Source organism: Podarcis gaigeae (genome assembly GCF_964106915.1).
Source record: "Podarcis gaigeae genome assembly, chromosome: 9".
Classification (NCBI taxonomy): Eukaryota; Metazoa; Chordata; class Lepidosauria; order Squamata; family Lacertidae; genus Podarcis; species Podarcis gaigeae.
In genome coordinates, this window is record NC_139685.1 from 23861006 (window position 1) to 23875812 (window position 14807).

The 14807-nt window shown below is 41.8% G+C and overlaps 1 long non-coding RNA gene across 9 annotated transcripts in view; it reads left to right on the forward strand.

Moving 5' to 3' along the window:
• LOC310852507 overlaps positions 1–14807 on the forward strand; it is a 227236-nt gene that overhangs the window by 21946 nt on the left and 190483 nt on the right. For 3 of the 9 annotated variants that reach the window (XR_014568161.1, XR_014568165.1, XR_014568169.1), the window contains one exon: positions 11622–11699. The exons of the other annotated variants lie outside the window; for them this stretch is intronic. This is a non-coding gene — a long non-coding RNA (uncharacterized lncRNA). The remainder of the gene's footprint in view (positions 1–11621; positions 11700–14807) is intronic. 9 annotated transcript variants of the gene reach the window in all.

The following is a 14807-nucleotide window of genomic DNA, read 5'->3' on the forward strand; positions in this document are numbered from 1 at the left end:
AATTACAATGGCATGGATCACTTTGGCAAGGGTATCTCAGTCTAGGAACAAAATCTCAAGTGGAAGGCTGAGAGAGAGAGACTTGCCTGAGATGTTGGGGGGCTGCTGTTAAACTTTACATTACTGATAGGATGGACTAATCCCCAAATCAATAATAGAAAAGGGAAAGGAATAGGAATAGTACCACTCCATTCTGCCTTGGTCAGACCACACCTGGAATACTGTGTCCAATTCTCAGCACCGCAATTTAAGAAGGATGTTGTCAAGCTGGAATGTGAGCAGAGGAAGGCAACCAAGATGACCAAGGGTCTGGAAACAAAGCCTTACGAGGAGTGCTTGAAGGAGCTGGGTGTGATTAGCCTGGAAAAGAGGAAACTGAGCGGAGATATGATAGCCATCTTCAAATATCTTAAGGACTGTCTACATGGAAGAGGTAGGATGCTAGTTTTCTCCTGCCCTGGAGGGTAGGACTCGAATCAATGGCTTCAAGTTACAAGAAAGGAGATTCTGACTAAACATTCGGAAAAACTTTCTGACAGTGAGAGCTGTTTGACAGTGGAATAGACTCCCTCAGGAGGTTGTGGACTTTCCTTCCTTGGAGGTTTTTAAGCAGAGGTTGGATAGCCATCTGTCATGGACGCTTTAGCTGGGATTCCTGCATTACAGGGGGTTGGACTAGATGACCCTTGGGTCCGTTCTGACTCTATGATTACATCACCATATTTTTCTACACATCTTTGGCTATTCTTCTTGACCAAGCCGGCCAGCTGGCCAGCTGAGCTTTTTCTCACACCTTCTCTAGACTGCTGCATTTGGTAAGAGGGGTTTGGATGTGCCAAGAAGCATATGTCATGAGCTGCGCATCTAGCTCTCTCTTGTGAACCATAACAGAGAACACACCAGAATCTATAATGGTAGCGCTGAGGTTGTGGGAGAGGTGTTTATCTTGGTTGGTGCATCTACTGAAAAACTCTCTGAGCAAGCAAGTTAGCCTGTAGACTTGTGTATCTGCTGCTGCTGCTGCTGGTGGTGGTGGGGAAATCACACATTTTCCCCTCACTGCTCTGCTTATGTGTTAACTCACGTCTCATAATCTCCTTTAAAAGTTACAATGCCTCCAGTATTTCTACAACAAAATAATCTAGTGATACATTGACTGCATGTACCATTCCAACGAAGAATGCTTTATCTGCCTCTCTATTGGAGCCAGGCTGATTCTTGTTATAGATAGTGCATTATTTTACACATTTTATGTATTTTCCTGGCTGAAAAGTTACCTTGGTTGCTGCATTTCCCACATGCTAATAAGCACTGTGAAAATCAAACATTCCTTCCAACATTTCATGCCTTATCCAGCTTCCTATGTTTTCTTCTTCTAACACTTTTTGCCTTCTGGTGTGTTTCATTTTGGGACGTCCCCCCCCCCCAATATTTTCTCTCTGGTATTCCTGAAATTCTGTCCATGGCCACTGGTTTATTTCGTTTTCTTTTTGGCAGTTTGTTACTCCAGAAGCTTCTGAAAATTTCCCCCCTCTCCAAGGTGAGCTCAGGACATTTCAACCATATTTTCTTAAGCACAGCATCCCTGATACCAACCAACTACAATTTGGCCTCTAATTATATACTCTTGTCAGTTCTCTATAATTGTAAGTCTGACTCAGCTCCTTGAGGTAAGTCACAAACTCCAACTCTGCTTTCAACTTTCTCCTATGAAAGTTATACCTTTCAGAAGTCTTATTTCTTTCTGGAATGCAGGATTATAAACTTTTTTGCTTTCGTTTTTCAGTGGAATCACTGCGCTGCAGCCCCCTCCCCCCAGTTCCTGAAAGCTGCAGATTGTTAGATACAGTGAAGGCCTCCCGTTCTGCAATATTAGAAAACTGGATACCCATGGCTGGTCCACCCATGAGGCAAAGTGAGGCAACCACATCAGGTGGCAGGATCAACAGAGACAGCAGGTGTGGCCTCTGAGGAATGAACCACCCACTGCTGCTGTAGTGTGCTCCTTAGGGGTTAGATCTGCCTCCTATTTGGTGGTATGGGATGCTGGTGGCACTGTGGTCTAAACCACCGAGCCTCTTGGGCTTGCCAATCATAAGGTTTGCGGTTCAAATCCCCGTGATGGGGTGAGCTCCTGTTGCTCTGTCCCAGCTCCTGCCAACCTAGCAGCTCGAAAGCAAACCAGTGCAAGTAGATAAATAGGTACCACTGTGGTGGGTAGGTAAACAGTGTTTTCGTGCATTCTGGTTTCTGTCACAGTGTTCCATTGTGCCGAAGTGGTGTAGTCATGCTGGCCACATGACCCGGAAAGCTGTCTGTGGACAAACGCCGGCTCCCTTGGCCTGAAAGCAAGATGAGCGCCGCTACTGCATAGTTGCCTTTGACTGGACTTAAGTGTCCAGGGGTCCTTTACCTTTACCTTTTTACCTTTACCCTCATCGGTGGTCCCCCGTGGCCACTTCAACTGTGGCATCTTGGTGAACAGGAGGCGCTGCCAGTCTCCTCCCACCCTTGTTCCCAACATAGATCTTTATGCCTCACTCCTTTACTGGTGTGCATGTGTGGCATTTTGTGGTTCGCCTCGGGTGCCAAAATGTATTGGGCCGGCCGTGTGGATATCTTTTGTGAGACTTATGTCCCTGCACTTCTTCCAGTCAGCATCTGGAGTATGAAGAGTTGTATAAATTGCTTGCACAGCTGTACTACTACGGGATTAACTGCAGAGCATTCCGCATGAACTCTAAGGGGCTCCATTTCTTCAAATCAGCTCTCTTGTCAGCTGAGTACTGGTTATCATGCTTTGAAATATAGTGTGCAAAAGATCCCCAAAGGGGAGGGGGAATGTATTCAGTTAAAAGGGTTTGTGTGTGCGTGTTAGAGCGACTAACGTGCATCTGAAAACAAGCTGACACCAACCGCCCCTCCATATTAACAAATTCCCAGTTCCCCCGGGGAATTCCAAGTAGATTCATCATTGTCAGGCCAGATGTAAGATGTTTTGGCACCTGAGGCAGAAAATCCAAGGGGTACCTCTTTACGAAGGAGAATAAATAACTGTGACAATTTTCTGCCTCTTTTGAGCTATCAAACAAAGGAATATATATAGATCTCAACTGTGTGTGTTTGTGTAGGGCCAGAAATCAAGGGCCAAGGGCCCACATTGCCCACTGAGAGAGCCCCCTTAATAAGTTGGAGTGAAGAAATAGGCCCACAGAGGGAGGAAAGGCATAAGGTGTAAAAAAAGAAAGAAAAGTGAATTCCGTGTTAGGAGTTACTGGGAAAGGGACTGAAAACAAAACTGCCAGTATGTTTCATGTGTGGGGCTCCTTTGGAGTAAGAGGAGGCTCCTTTGAGATGAATGGCTCAATATAAATTTAGCACAAAAAAGGGATAAATTTCTGGTTGTCCCAACTCAAAAGGGATATTCAGTTGGGAAAGGTTCAAGGGGTAGGAGCAACTCTTCTCTGGGGAGAAGTTACATTTGGGGCTTTAGAAGAAAGATGACTGAGGAGAAACATTCAAGGAGCTGCTGCAAAATATTTTAAGTGATCGAGCCTTTTTTAGAATCAAGAGTGAGAGAAGGCGTCAAACAAAGCTCTTTACATCTGAACAAAATGGTGACGAGCTGCTGCTTCACTGAGAATTGTCATTATAATTTATTTATTTATTTGGAGTAATAATTATTAGAAAGATATACCAAAACTGGATCAGCACATTGCACAAAAAGGAGAAACAAAACAAAACACCTTCCGCAGATGAAAAGGGGCTCTCATTTTCATCACACTGAGCAGCCGTGCTGTGAAGAATCTTTAAACAATAATAAAATGGAACTGGAATTGTTTGAGGCTGCTAAAAATGGAGCCACAGTGAGAGAAAGTCTGAAAAAGATATTGAACGCAGAGAATATAGAACGTGTCAAATCCCTCACTTAGGAGGCATAAAGACATTTAATATTAAAATACATGTATCACAGTATTGATCTATTATAGACATTTGTGCCTTTAAATAAAGATTAAAAGGCTTTGTTGGCATAGTTTAAAAGTTCTCTTTTTACGACATCCCCTCCTCTCTGTGCCAGTGGAAATTCCTTTTTTTTAAAAAAAAGGTCCCGTGCCAAAAATTGGCTGCTTGAGGTGGCCAGCACACTCTGCCTCATGGTACTGCTTTGATTCACTTGAAACACTCTTAAAGCGTTATTTGAATTGAAAAAATTTCACTGAAAACAGGGTGGTTTTAGACCCACTGGTCCTCTTCCATCCTTCTCCTGGAATACATTGTTTTGGGGGCTTACTGGTGGAAATACCACCAGTGGTAGCATGTTCCCTTTTGCTGTGCTTTTGGTAGGCACAGAGAGGATCTCTGTGTGATGGACACTGGTTGGAAGGGTATGATGGAGTGATATCTCCACTTGTATCCTAACACTGGTTGGAAGGGCATGATGGAGGGATATCTCCACTTGTATCCTAACATCTGCCAGCAGCACAGATTGGGAGTTCGTGATTGCTTAGCTCCTCTTCTTCTTCCTTCAGTGTTTCTGAACACTGCCAAGACATGAAACTCATAAGGCGAAATCACTCTCATCCCTTAACCTACCTCTTAGAATTGCCATGAACTCTTTTGGAAAAAGGTAGTATGCAAATGGATTACATAGATAGGTATTAACTCACCTCCCTTCTTTTATAATTACTTCTTTTATAGTACTATTATGGTATAATATCAAGTCACCTTACAAGCTTAGTCTAAACATATCAGGGCATTATCTTTACAGCAATATTTGTTCATATATTCTTCAAACCATAACCATCGTGTCCTTAGTTTCTGGTGTGTTTGATATCTTATTACCGCAGTTAATTTTGCCAATTCTATAAACTCTGTTAATTTAATTAACCAATCCTCTTTTGTAGGCATGTGATTTCCTTTCCAGTTCTTTGCAAGGCATATTCTGGCTGCTGCGATTGCATATAGGAATAGTTTTCTCTTGTGGTACCTCCTTTCCAACTATGCTCAGCAAGAATGTCTCAGGTTTTCCCCCTATAGATATTCTGAGCATCTTTTTTAATTCTTCATGTATGCAGCTCCATTTTTTTTTTTTTACTTTTCTACATCCCCACCATAAGGGCATCACAGTACCCTCAACTTCCCTGCACTTCCAGCAAAGGTTGGATTTGGTCTTATAGATTTTTGGCAATCTTCTGTAGTGTCATGTGCCATCTATAAAACATTTTCATCATGTTCTCTTAACAGGCAGTGAATCTTACGTCAATTTTCAATAGTCTTTCCCACTGGTCTAGTTCTATTGCATGTCTGATATCTTGGGCCCATTTGATCTGTGTTTCTTTTATTTTTTCATCCTTTAGATCCCATTCTAATAATAGATCACATACTATTTTTTTCAAAACAAAATAAAAAAATTCCTTCCAGTAGCACCTTAAAGACCAACTAAGTGGTGCTACTGGAAGGAATTTTTTTATTTAAGGTGCTACTGGAAGGAATTTTTTTTATTTTGTTTAGACTATGGCAGACCAACATGGCTACCTATCTGTAACTGATACTATTTTTTTGTTACTTCCTAATAATACTTTTTGTAATTTTGATTTTTCTTTTTCAAAGCCTGATTTTTTATCCAAGGTAAAAATGTTATTTAGTTGATGATATTGGAGCCAGCCCGTGAGATGGTACCTAATTTCTTCAAATGTTTTCAATTTTAGCTGGCCCTGCTCTTGTCTTACTAGTTGGTTATATATTGCCCAGTTCCCTGACATATTTATTTTTTTAACTGAAAATGCTTCTAATGGTGACAGCCACCATGCTGTATATGGTTCCAACAAAGGTTGGTTGGTGGTCAACACCTTATATAAAGCGCTTCTAATGTTGTGATTTGTGAAGCCTTTGTGGACCTTTGTCTTGTTGTAACCTAGGTAGGCATGCCACCCAAATCTGTTGCCGAAACTCTCTAAGTCCAGAATGTCAAAACTTTCCAGCAGAATCCAGTCTTTTAACCATATTAAGCACTCGGCTTCGTAATAGATTTTAAAATTTGGAAGTGCAAAACCTCCTCTTCCTCTCCTATTCGTTAGAAGTTTATGCCTGATACGAGGTTTCTTTCCTTGCCACAAAAAATTATTCAAAGCCTTCCTCCATGCCTTGAAACAGTCTTTTCTTGTTATTATTGGAATCATCTGGAAGAGGAAGAGTAGCTTAGGAAGTATATTCATTTTTACTGCTGAAATTCTTCCCCAGAAAGATAATTTCAGTCTTGACCAGATATCCAAGTCTTTTTTAATTTCTTTCCAGATTCTTTGATAATTATCTTCAAACAAATTTAAATTTTTCATTGTAATCTCTAGCCCCCAAATACTTAGCTTTTTTCACTACTTCCAATCCTGTTCTATCCCCCAATTCCTTTTTTTCCTGATTCCGTAGATTTTTTTACCATGAGTTTTCTTTTTAGTCTGTTGAGTTTAAACCCAGAGACCTTGCCATACTCTGTTATGGTTTCTTGGTCATCTCAGAGCTATCTCTGTGGAGTTTGGGTAGAATCTACCAATCCTGAATATGTACAGTCTGCCTTGCCTTTTCTAGGAACATCTGTGGTTTCTGTATCTTTTGAACATCTCATTCTTATGATGGTTTCATGAAAATGCATTTTTGTGCAAATGTACACTTAAGAAGAGTTAAGGAAGCCACAGATAGCACAAACAATAGCCTAAAGCAAAATCTATTCGAAAGTAATACATGTGAAGCTAGTGTGAAGCTGTCTTATTGTTGGTTTGCTTTTTACCGATGTGTGTGTGTGTATTTGGATTGTTTTGTTGGTTTTTCCTAGCTGCTTCAAGCATCTGGAGTGCTGCCATCAGCACCTAGTATAATAAAGAAATAAATAATACATAGAATTACAGCAAGGTAGTGAGCTTAGACCACTTTAAGTTCCTGTGACAAATACCTGTTTCCATATCTGCAACTGTTCTAAACACCAGAACTTCCTCCCAGAACTTTTGTTTGATTTCTAGTTAATCCCAGATATTCCCTCTGGCTCATCAGCCAAATAGCTTTTGAAGGCTTTTCCTTCTTCACTTCAGTGAAGAAATAATGTGGAATCGAATTGAACTGAAAACAGTTTGAATTAATTTCCATTCATCTGTGGGTCTAGTAGTCAGGACCTTGATAGCGCTACACCTATTACGATGACAAACAACTCCTTCTAATAGTATGTAATATAAAGCCACAACCTTTTCTCACCCTCCCCCAAAGTTTCTGTTCCAAGGAAGGACTCAACTCTACCCTGAACTTTTGCTATCTGAAGTCCAGCCAGCATGTAATGAGGCAAGAGTCTTGTGAATAATAAGTGATTTACCAGTAAACGTTGATTAATACCCCTTCTATAATTATTGGGTTGTGTTTTTTTTAACCTATTGCAGCATACAATATCATAGCTGATAAAGTTTTATAGGTTCAAGTCATGAAACTGAAATTAGCTCCTTTATGCTCAAAGGGCCAGATAAAAAGAGATTAGTTTATTCAGATCAATGCTCTTTCACAATTCCCAGGTGCGTCTGGTTTCGATAGGATACAACTGGGTGACGTGGGTGAAAAGCTTCACAAAATAACCCACCACAATTTGTACGTTGTCACTGTTCAAAAATGCTTAGCAAACATTAATCAACAGATTCATTAATAATGTTTATCTTTATATTTAAGACAATAGCCGACAGTCACAATGTGCGGAATGGATTTGCTTCCTTCGCGTAACCTTGAGGGAAGCAATTGTAAATATGGCTTAGATAAGTTTGATTTGTATGGCCCTCTTGGCATACTTACTTGTCTTAATTTGAAATTCTAATGGATACCTTAGTCCTGCCTTAGCTCCAGTAGTGTAAACAGAGATATACTGCGGTGGAAACACAAACGATTAGAATAGTGATGAGGAACGTAAGTGGTGAGAGTGCTGTTGTACTCATGCTCCCCATGTGAGCCTCCAATAGGCATCTGGTTGGCCACTGTAAGAACCGGAGGTGGGACCAATTTGCATGCGGTCCCTGGTATCACCAGCAAAACCAGCTATTTGTATACTGGCAAAAAAGAAAGAAAAAGCTCCCATTCATTCTACAGCAACCTTCAAGCTTAGCTGGGGGCCTGATTTACCATGAATTATCAACAGAGCCTAGGGCTTGCCGATTAAACCACTGAGCCTAGGGCTTGCCGATCAGAAGGTCGGCGGTTCGAATCCCCGTGACGGGGTGAGCTCCTGTTGCTCAGTCCCCGCTCCTGCCCACCTAGCAGTTCGAAAGCACGTCAAAGTAAAGTGAGATGAGCGCCGCAACCCCAGAGTCGGTCACAACTGGACCTAATGGTCAGGGGTCCCTTTACCTTTTTATCATCATCAGGAAGGGGGGTATTTCTGCTACGATTCAGTTTTGAGTATGGATAAATGTAGATATGTAAATGGGCATGGTCACACAAGGTTCCTGGTTCCCTTGGATTTGTAATATGAATTTGTACGGCCTTTGGGACTGAGCTTTATGTTATATTCATTTGAAATTTCAACTGGTGCAATAGCCAAGGAAGAGAAAACAAGAGTTACTTTATCCTTGAATAAGGTTGCCTGCTTTTGCTTTTGATGCAAGAGACTAATATCACTACCCTTCTGGAAAGAACTAGTATGCAACCCTAATTATTGGTGCCTGAGTTTGCTCCTTTTCTTCTGTACTCAACTTTAGCTGAGAACTCATGAAGAACCCTCCTCTTTTTTGATGACAGTTAGTGTAGGGGAGTCTTGAACTCATCAGCTCCTCATCTCTGCTACAACATTGATATGTCGTAATGTTTAGCTAGTAATATATTGCAATGTTGAAAACCAGATATCGCCCAGGCCTAAACAACAGTGCTATAAATTTGTAATAAATAAATAAATACATATATAAATATCTATTCACACAGCTGCTGTCTCTCTAATAGCAGGCTCATGGGCAGAAATTCAAGTAGCAAAGCTTTACCTCACATGGCGATGCAGCAACAGGAGGGGGAAAAGAACACCTTACCACACAAAATATATTTTTTTTAAGCAGACTACATGGTAGTAATGTATAAATCAGACCGAGTATAGACATATCTTTCTCACAGAAAATAAACAGCAAGTAAGACCAACATAGATCTCAGTGTGAAGAAAGGCAACAGAACTGGGCAGTGGAACCGACACATAATCTCACATACCTAAGTTAGCATTCACAGTACGAATCACAGACATGAAATGGCCCACACTGATTACTGTGTAGATTGTAGCTGATACTCTCTCACACCCTTTGAGCGGAATAAAAGTTTATTTAGGAGACATTTTGAGCTCAATTGGATGCACTAGGCCTTCCATGATAAACAAAGTTGAAATTCCCAGAAGCGCACGGTGTAGCATTTCCAGGTATTAAACACAAAGCAGTTTTCAATTTTGTTCACGTCTTGCTTCTGTTTGACAATCTCATCTACTCCGTTTGTTGCCAAAGGCTAATGCTCGGCTCCTCACTGACAGTCTCCATCACTCTTGGAGACAGTCGGAGAGAAGGAAAGAAAAACATTTTGTTCTCTACTGGGGTGGTTTTGCTGCTGGTGAAAATAAAAGGGGAGGGGCATGGGAGCACCATCAGTTTTACAGTGTACTGGACTAAGAGTTTGGTGGGGGCAGTAGGCCACATAAGTACTAGGATGCTACTTCTCTGTTGAACAAGGACCTTGGTCCTTGGGGAAGATCCTTAGTTTTGAGACAATGCACTTATAGTTGGTTGGAAAACACCCACACTCCAAAAACACTTGATAAATAAACAGTGCTTTTCCTAGTTAAATCCTAGTTAAATCTGAATTTGGTTGAGGTTCGATGGAAAGTGACGAATGGCATTTCAAAAATTAGGCTTGCTCTAATGATAATACAGTGGTATCTCGGGTTACATATGCTTCAGGTTACAAATGCTTTAGGTTACAGACTCCGCTAACCCAGAAGTAGTACCCCGGGTTAAGAACTTTGCTTCAGGATGAGAACAGAAATCGTGCTCTGGCGGCACGGCAGCAGCGGGAGGCCCCATTAGCTAAAGTGGTGCTTCAGGTTAAGAACAGTTTCAGGTTAAGAACGGACCTCCAGAACAAATTAAGTACTTAACCCGAGGTACCACTGTAAGGACCTCCTAATTAGGCCATGTTAATAACATGATTATATATAGGTGAATTCACTTGGATTCACTTTGGATTTTTTTTTTATTGGGAGGGAGAAATAGATTTGACTGCTTTGGACTTAGATATTGTATTAATGGATTCATAGAGCTGACACAAAATGGATTCCTCCAATTCACAACTCCACTCACAGGGCACAAACTATCGACACAGGAGGCTGCTTTCAACTGAGTCAGACCATTGATCCATCCAGCTCATTACTGGCAGTGGCTCTCCAGGGTTCCAGGGAGGACTCTTTCCCAGCCCTGGAGATGCCAAAGATTGAACCTGGGACCTTCTGTATGGAAGCAGATGCCCTACCACTGAGCTACAACCCTTTCTCCTATTTGTGGGAGAGCAATTCCTTAATTTTCATGACCCTGTAGAAAATGATAGAGCTGTTGGGATACTGCCAGGGAGACATAGGCCATCACTGCCTCCACGTCGTCTCCAGACGTCCATCGATCTCCCGTAGATGCAGTATCAGCAATTAGCGACATGAGCCCCAGAAATAGATTGCCATATTCCTGGGCTGATGCACACTCTATCAGCAGAATTCACACATCGAAAGTTGCACAGCAGGAGAGCATATTTACAAGTTTATTCAGCGTTGGTCAGAACAAAGAAAAGCATGACCGCCTGCTAGCGTGTTCAGGCACCGAGAGAGAAAACGAAAGCAATAGAAAAACATAAAGATCCTGTGAACAGGAAATGCGCAGACTCTGACTCACATAGCCTGCTCCCTCTTAAGGTGGAACGGAAATATCCTAACAAGAGCTGCTCTGGCAGAGCATCCCGAGAGGAAGAAAGCTGGCTGCCCAACAGCCCCATAGCTAGCAGCATGCACTGGGTTCAAATTATATGGAGAGTCTACACTTGTTCAACAGGCTTCCCTTTTGTAAACAAGTCCCAATACATGGACAGTATGTGGACAGGACTGGTAGGGGATGCAGCAGCTAGGGTAGGGGGAGCTCTTTCTCCACATCATCTTAGTCACATGGAGGTAAAGGGACCCCTGACCATTAGGTCCAGACGTGGCCGACTCTGGGGTTGCGGCGCTCATCTCGCTTTATTGGCCGAGGGACCCAGCGTACAGCTTCCAGGTCATGTGGCCAGCAGGACTAAGCCGCTTCTGGTGAACCAGAGCAGCACACGGAAACAATGTTTACCTTCCCGCTGGAGCGGTACCTATTTATCTACTTGCACTTTGACGTGCTTTCGAACTGCTAGGTTGGCAGGAGCAGGGACCGAGCAACGGGAGCTCACCCCGTCTCAGGGATTCGAACTGCCAACCTTCTGATCGCAGTCCCAGGCTCTGTGGTTTAACCCACTCGCCACCCGCATCCCACTCACATGGAGGTAATAATGCCCAAATAGGGCTTCTAAAATAACCAGATGCGTTTCTCTGACTATATAGGTATATGTCCCAGTTTTTAGCTGGAAGCATTGGATCAAATAGACACAATGAAAAATTGAGATCGTTGAGCTGGGATGATCAGAAAGGCAAGGTGAGCTGGATTTCTGTATGCTCTGCTTGTTTCTTCATGCTCAGTGTACAGTTTATTAAACCTTAAGTGTGTTTACACAAATGCAATATTGTAAATATTTAATTGTCTTTGTAATGGCTCAGTCAGTCAGATTCTTAAAGGTTATGTTGAGAGCTTCTGGAGTCCCAGGGCAGTGTTTATTTTTAGTTTACAATGAGCAGCTTGAAGACTCACCATCTGCTCAAATGAAAAAAAACACCACTTGACAGAGTGGACAATTGAAAGGATGCCTGCGATTCTTAATGAATAACTTGTGGCCCATTGTCACAAATCGGTTATCCTGTCACCATAACTCACTGACTCGGAGTGACTTTGAATGTGATGTTGACAGGCACTTCCTGTTGCTCTGGGCCTCATTTTGGCCAAAATAGACCTTTCAAATCTCCTTCCCCTCTCCAGCACTTAGACATTCCGCATCCCAAAGTGCAGAAAGTGAATTTAAGCTTGGACATGGGGAATTCTTTTCCAGAAAAGACAGGGATGTAGTGGAAAATAAGGCATTGCACATTCTATTATACAATGGAAGATAAGACATATGTAGAAATTTGCAGACACTGCCTAGTACAAAAAAAGAAATTTGGAAGTTACATTGGTGCAGATTGCCTATGGTACAACTTGGAAGCAGAGTGGTCTAACACCCACAAATGCTTGTCATGTGGTGCCTCACTACACTACAAATACTTCAAGTATTTGGCCCCCTAAATGAAGGAGAATCAATCAATCAATCAATCAATCAATCAATCAATCAGTGGAGGCACCATATCCATGATATGATAAGGTGCCTCGATTGACAGCTACCTCAAAACCCCAATATAAGAAGAACATAAAGTATAGCAGTTGGTTCTCTTGGTGTTTTCTATGTGGCTATGCCTATCGGTCAAAGCAGGGTAATGTCTATAAAGACATCTCTAATGGCATGTGGCTTGGGGTAATGGCTCAGGTCTCGTAGTATTTTTACTCAAAGAAGAAAGCAATGATTAGAAATGAAGTCCATAGAGTTAAGAGTGTATGGAACCCCTTGAGGAAGGTTGCTCACCGTATCAAAACTTCCCCTGAACTTCCTCAGATCTACTTTGATGGAAATTCTACGTTGAACGTAGTTCCAAATCTTCTCAAGTTTGCCAATGCATGGAGAATTTCTTACTCAGCTCCAAATTCCCAAAAGAATATCCAGTGCTCACAAGAGCCACAAGATATTCAAGGCACTTGTTTAAAAAGAGTTGGGGGGTTCCATATAGGGATATGCAGAATCCCACAATAATTTTTGCTAGTCTTATTGAAGCTCTGCTTATTTCCTTGGAAAATCCTTAGCTATTTTGCCCCAAGTAGTGATCCTGACTCAAATTCACTTTGAAAATTCATTTTAGGTGAAATTTGGGCCCATTTTCCACTAGGGCAATTCTAAATTAAAACATGTTCTAGTGATATTGTTCATTAGAGTACTGTCTGCTTGCCTAGTCAGTTGTGTTTCAGTTACACAACTGCAGCCAGTCATATTATTTTTTCAAATGTTTATCTTTGAAATGCCATGGCCACAGCTATGTGGAGTTTTGCGTTGACAGTATTTCTCCTCCATATGCCTTTGGCTTTTTCATATTGTCATGACAACATGATGAGAACGAGACCTTATGCATTAGTTTGTAGTACGGCAATTCAGATTTTTGTTCTGATGTAAAGAGAGAGAGATGAGAGAAAATTCACTGGTATATAAATCATATGGAATAAAACATGTTTACATTGTTGAATTCAAGCTCCAACTACTTTCTTGCTGTAATGTTCTGGGCATAATTTGCACAAAGCATGTGTGTAGCTAAAGGATTTGCTTTAAGCTTGAGGGAGCAGTGATGTCTTCACATTTAGGCTACAGCGGCAAAAGCAATAAAGCATTTCCTTACAAGCTCCAGATCTGCTTGCTTCCAGGAGATGAATGGCTTAGAGGGCTACACAAACAACTGAATTTCCTGGCACCCCTGTTACACCTGAGAAAGCACGAAAGCACCTGAGCTTTTCTATTTCACATTGGAAAAACAGATCCAAACATTTGTTATAAAACAAAGAGTAAAAATACGGGAGGCCACCATCCTTTCGGAGGTAGGACCATAAAGATGCCATTTTTCATTTTTATTAGTGAAGTCGCTGAAGTTTGTAATTATCTGGTTTAGAATGCAGATTGTAAAGCTCAGCAGTACTATGAAAATGAGATCCTGTGCATGTGCAGCCAGTTAGTTCCCAAAGTTAGCTGCTTTGTACAGTGGTACCTCGGGTTACAGATGCTTCAGGTTACAGACGCTTCAGGTTACAGACTCCACTAACCCAGAAATAGTACCTCGGGTTAAGAACTTTGCTTCAGGATGAGAACAGAAATTGCGCGGTGGTGGCGCGGCAGCAGCGGGAGGCCCCATTAGCTAAAGTTTCAGCTTAAGACCGGACCTCCAGAACGAATTAAGTTCTTAACAGGAGGTACCACTGTGGATGGACATACAAACATTATTTAATAATAAACTCCTTGATCTCACAGAATCTCTGGATTGCTGTGAACCTGCAGGAACTACGGATGCCACCTGCCCATGCACAGAAGAGCTTTACTACTAAATCCTTACTCATGCTGAAATGTTTGTTGATTGCTGCTAACTTCATGAGGAGACCACTTGACCTTTTTCAGGAATGTTTCCTCTATGGGTAAATTATCTTGAGGTCATGTGACTTTTGTCCCCCCCCATCCATACCTAACATTCTCTTGTTCCCAGATGTATTTGATTTAGGAATGATTTCTCCATTTAGACCCTATACTTTGCAGTTTCTGGATCCCCCGTATTGACCCTTTTGTCCCTGTGCTCCATCTCCTCTGGTCCAGATCCTTTGAGGACTTGAATTTCTATACACATAGTCACCTAAAGCCAAGCACAGCCACACTGCCCTGCTTGATGCCTGCAAGTTAGACGTCAACTGTGCCAGGTTGTGATCTTACCTGTGAATGCCTTTAGTTTCTAGTTTCACAATACAACTGCTGGGAAATTGTATAAGGGTTTAAATATTGTCAGTTCCATAAGATTACACCGATACTGATAA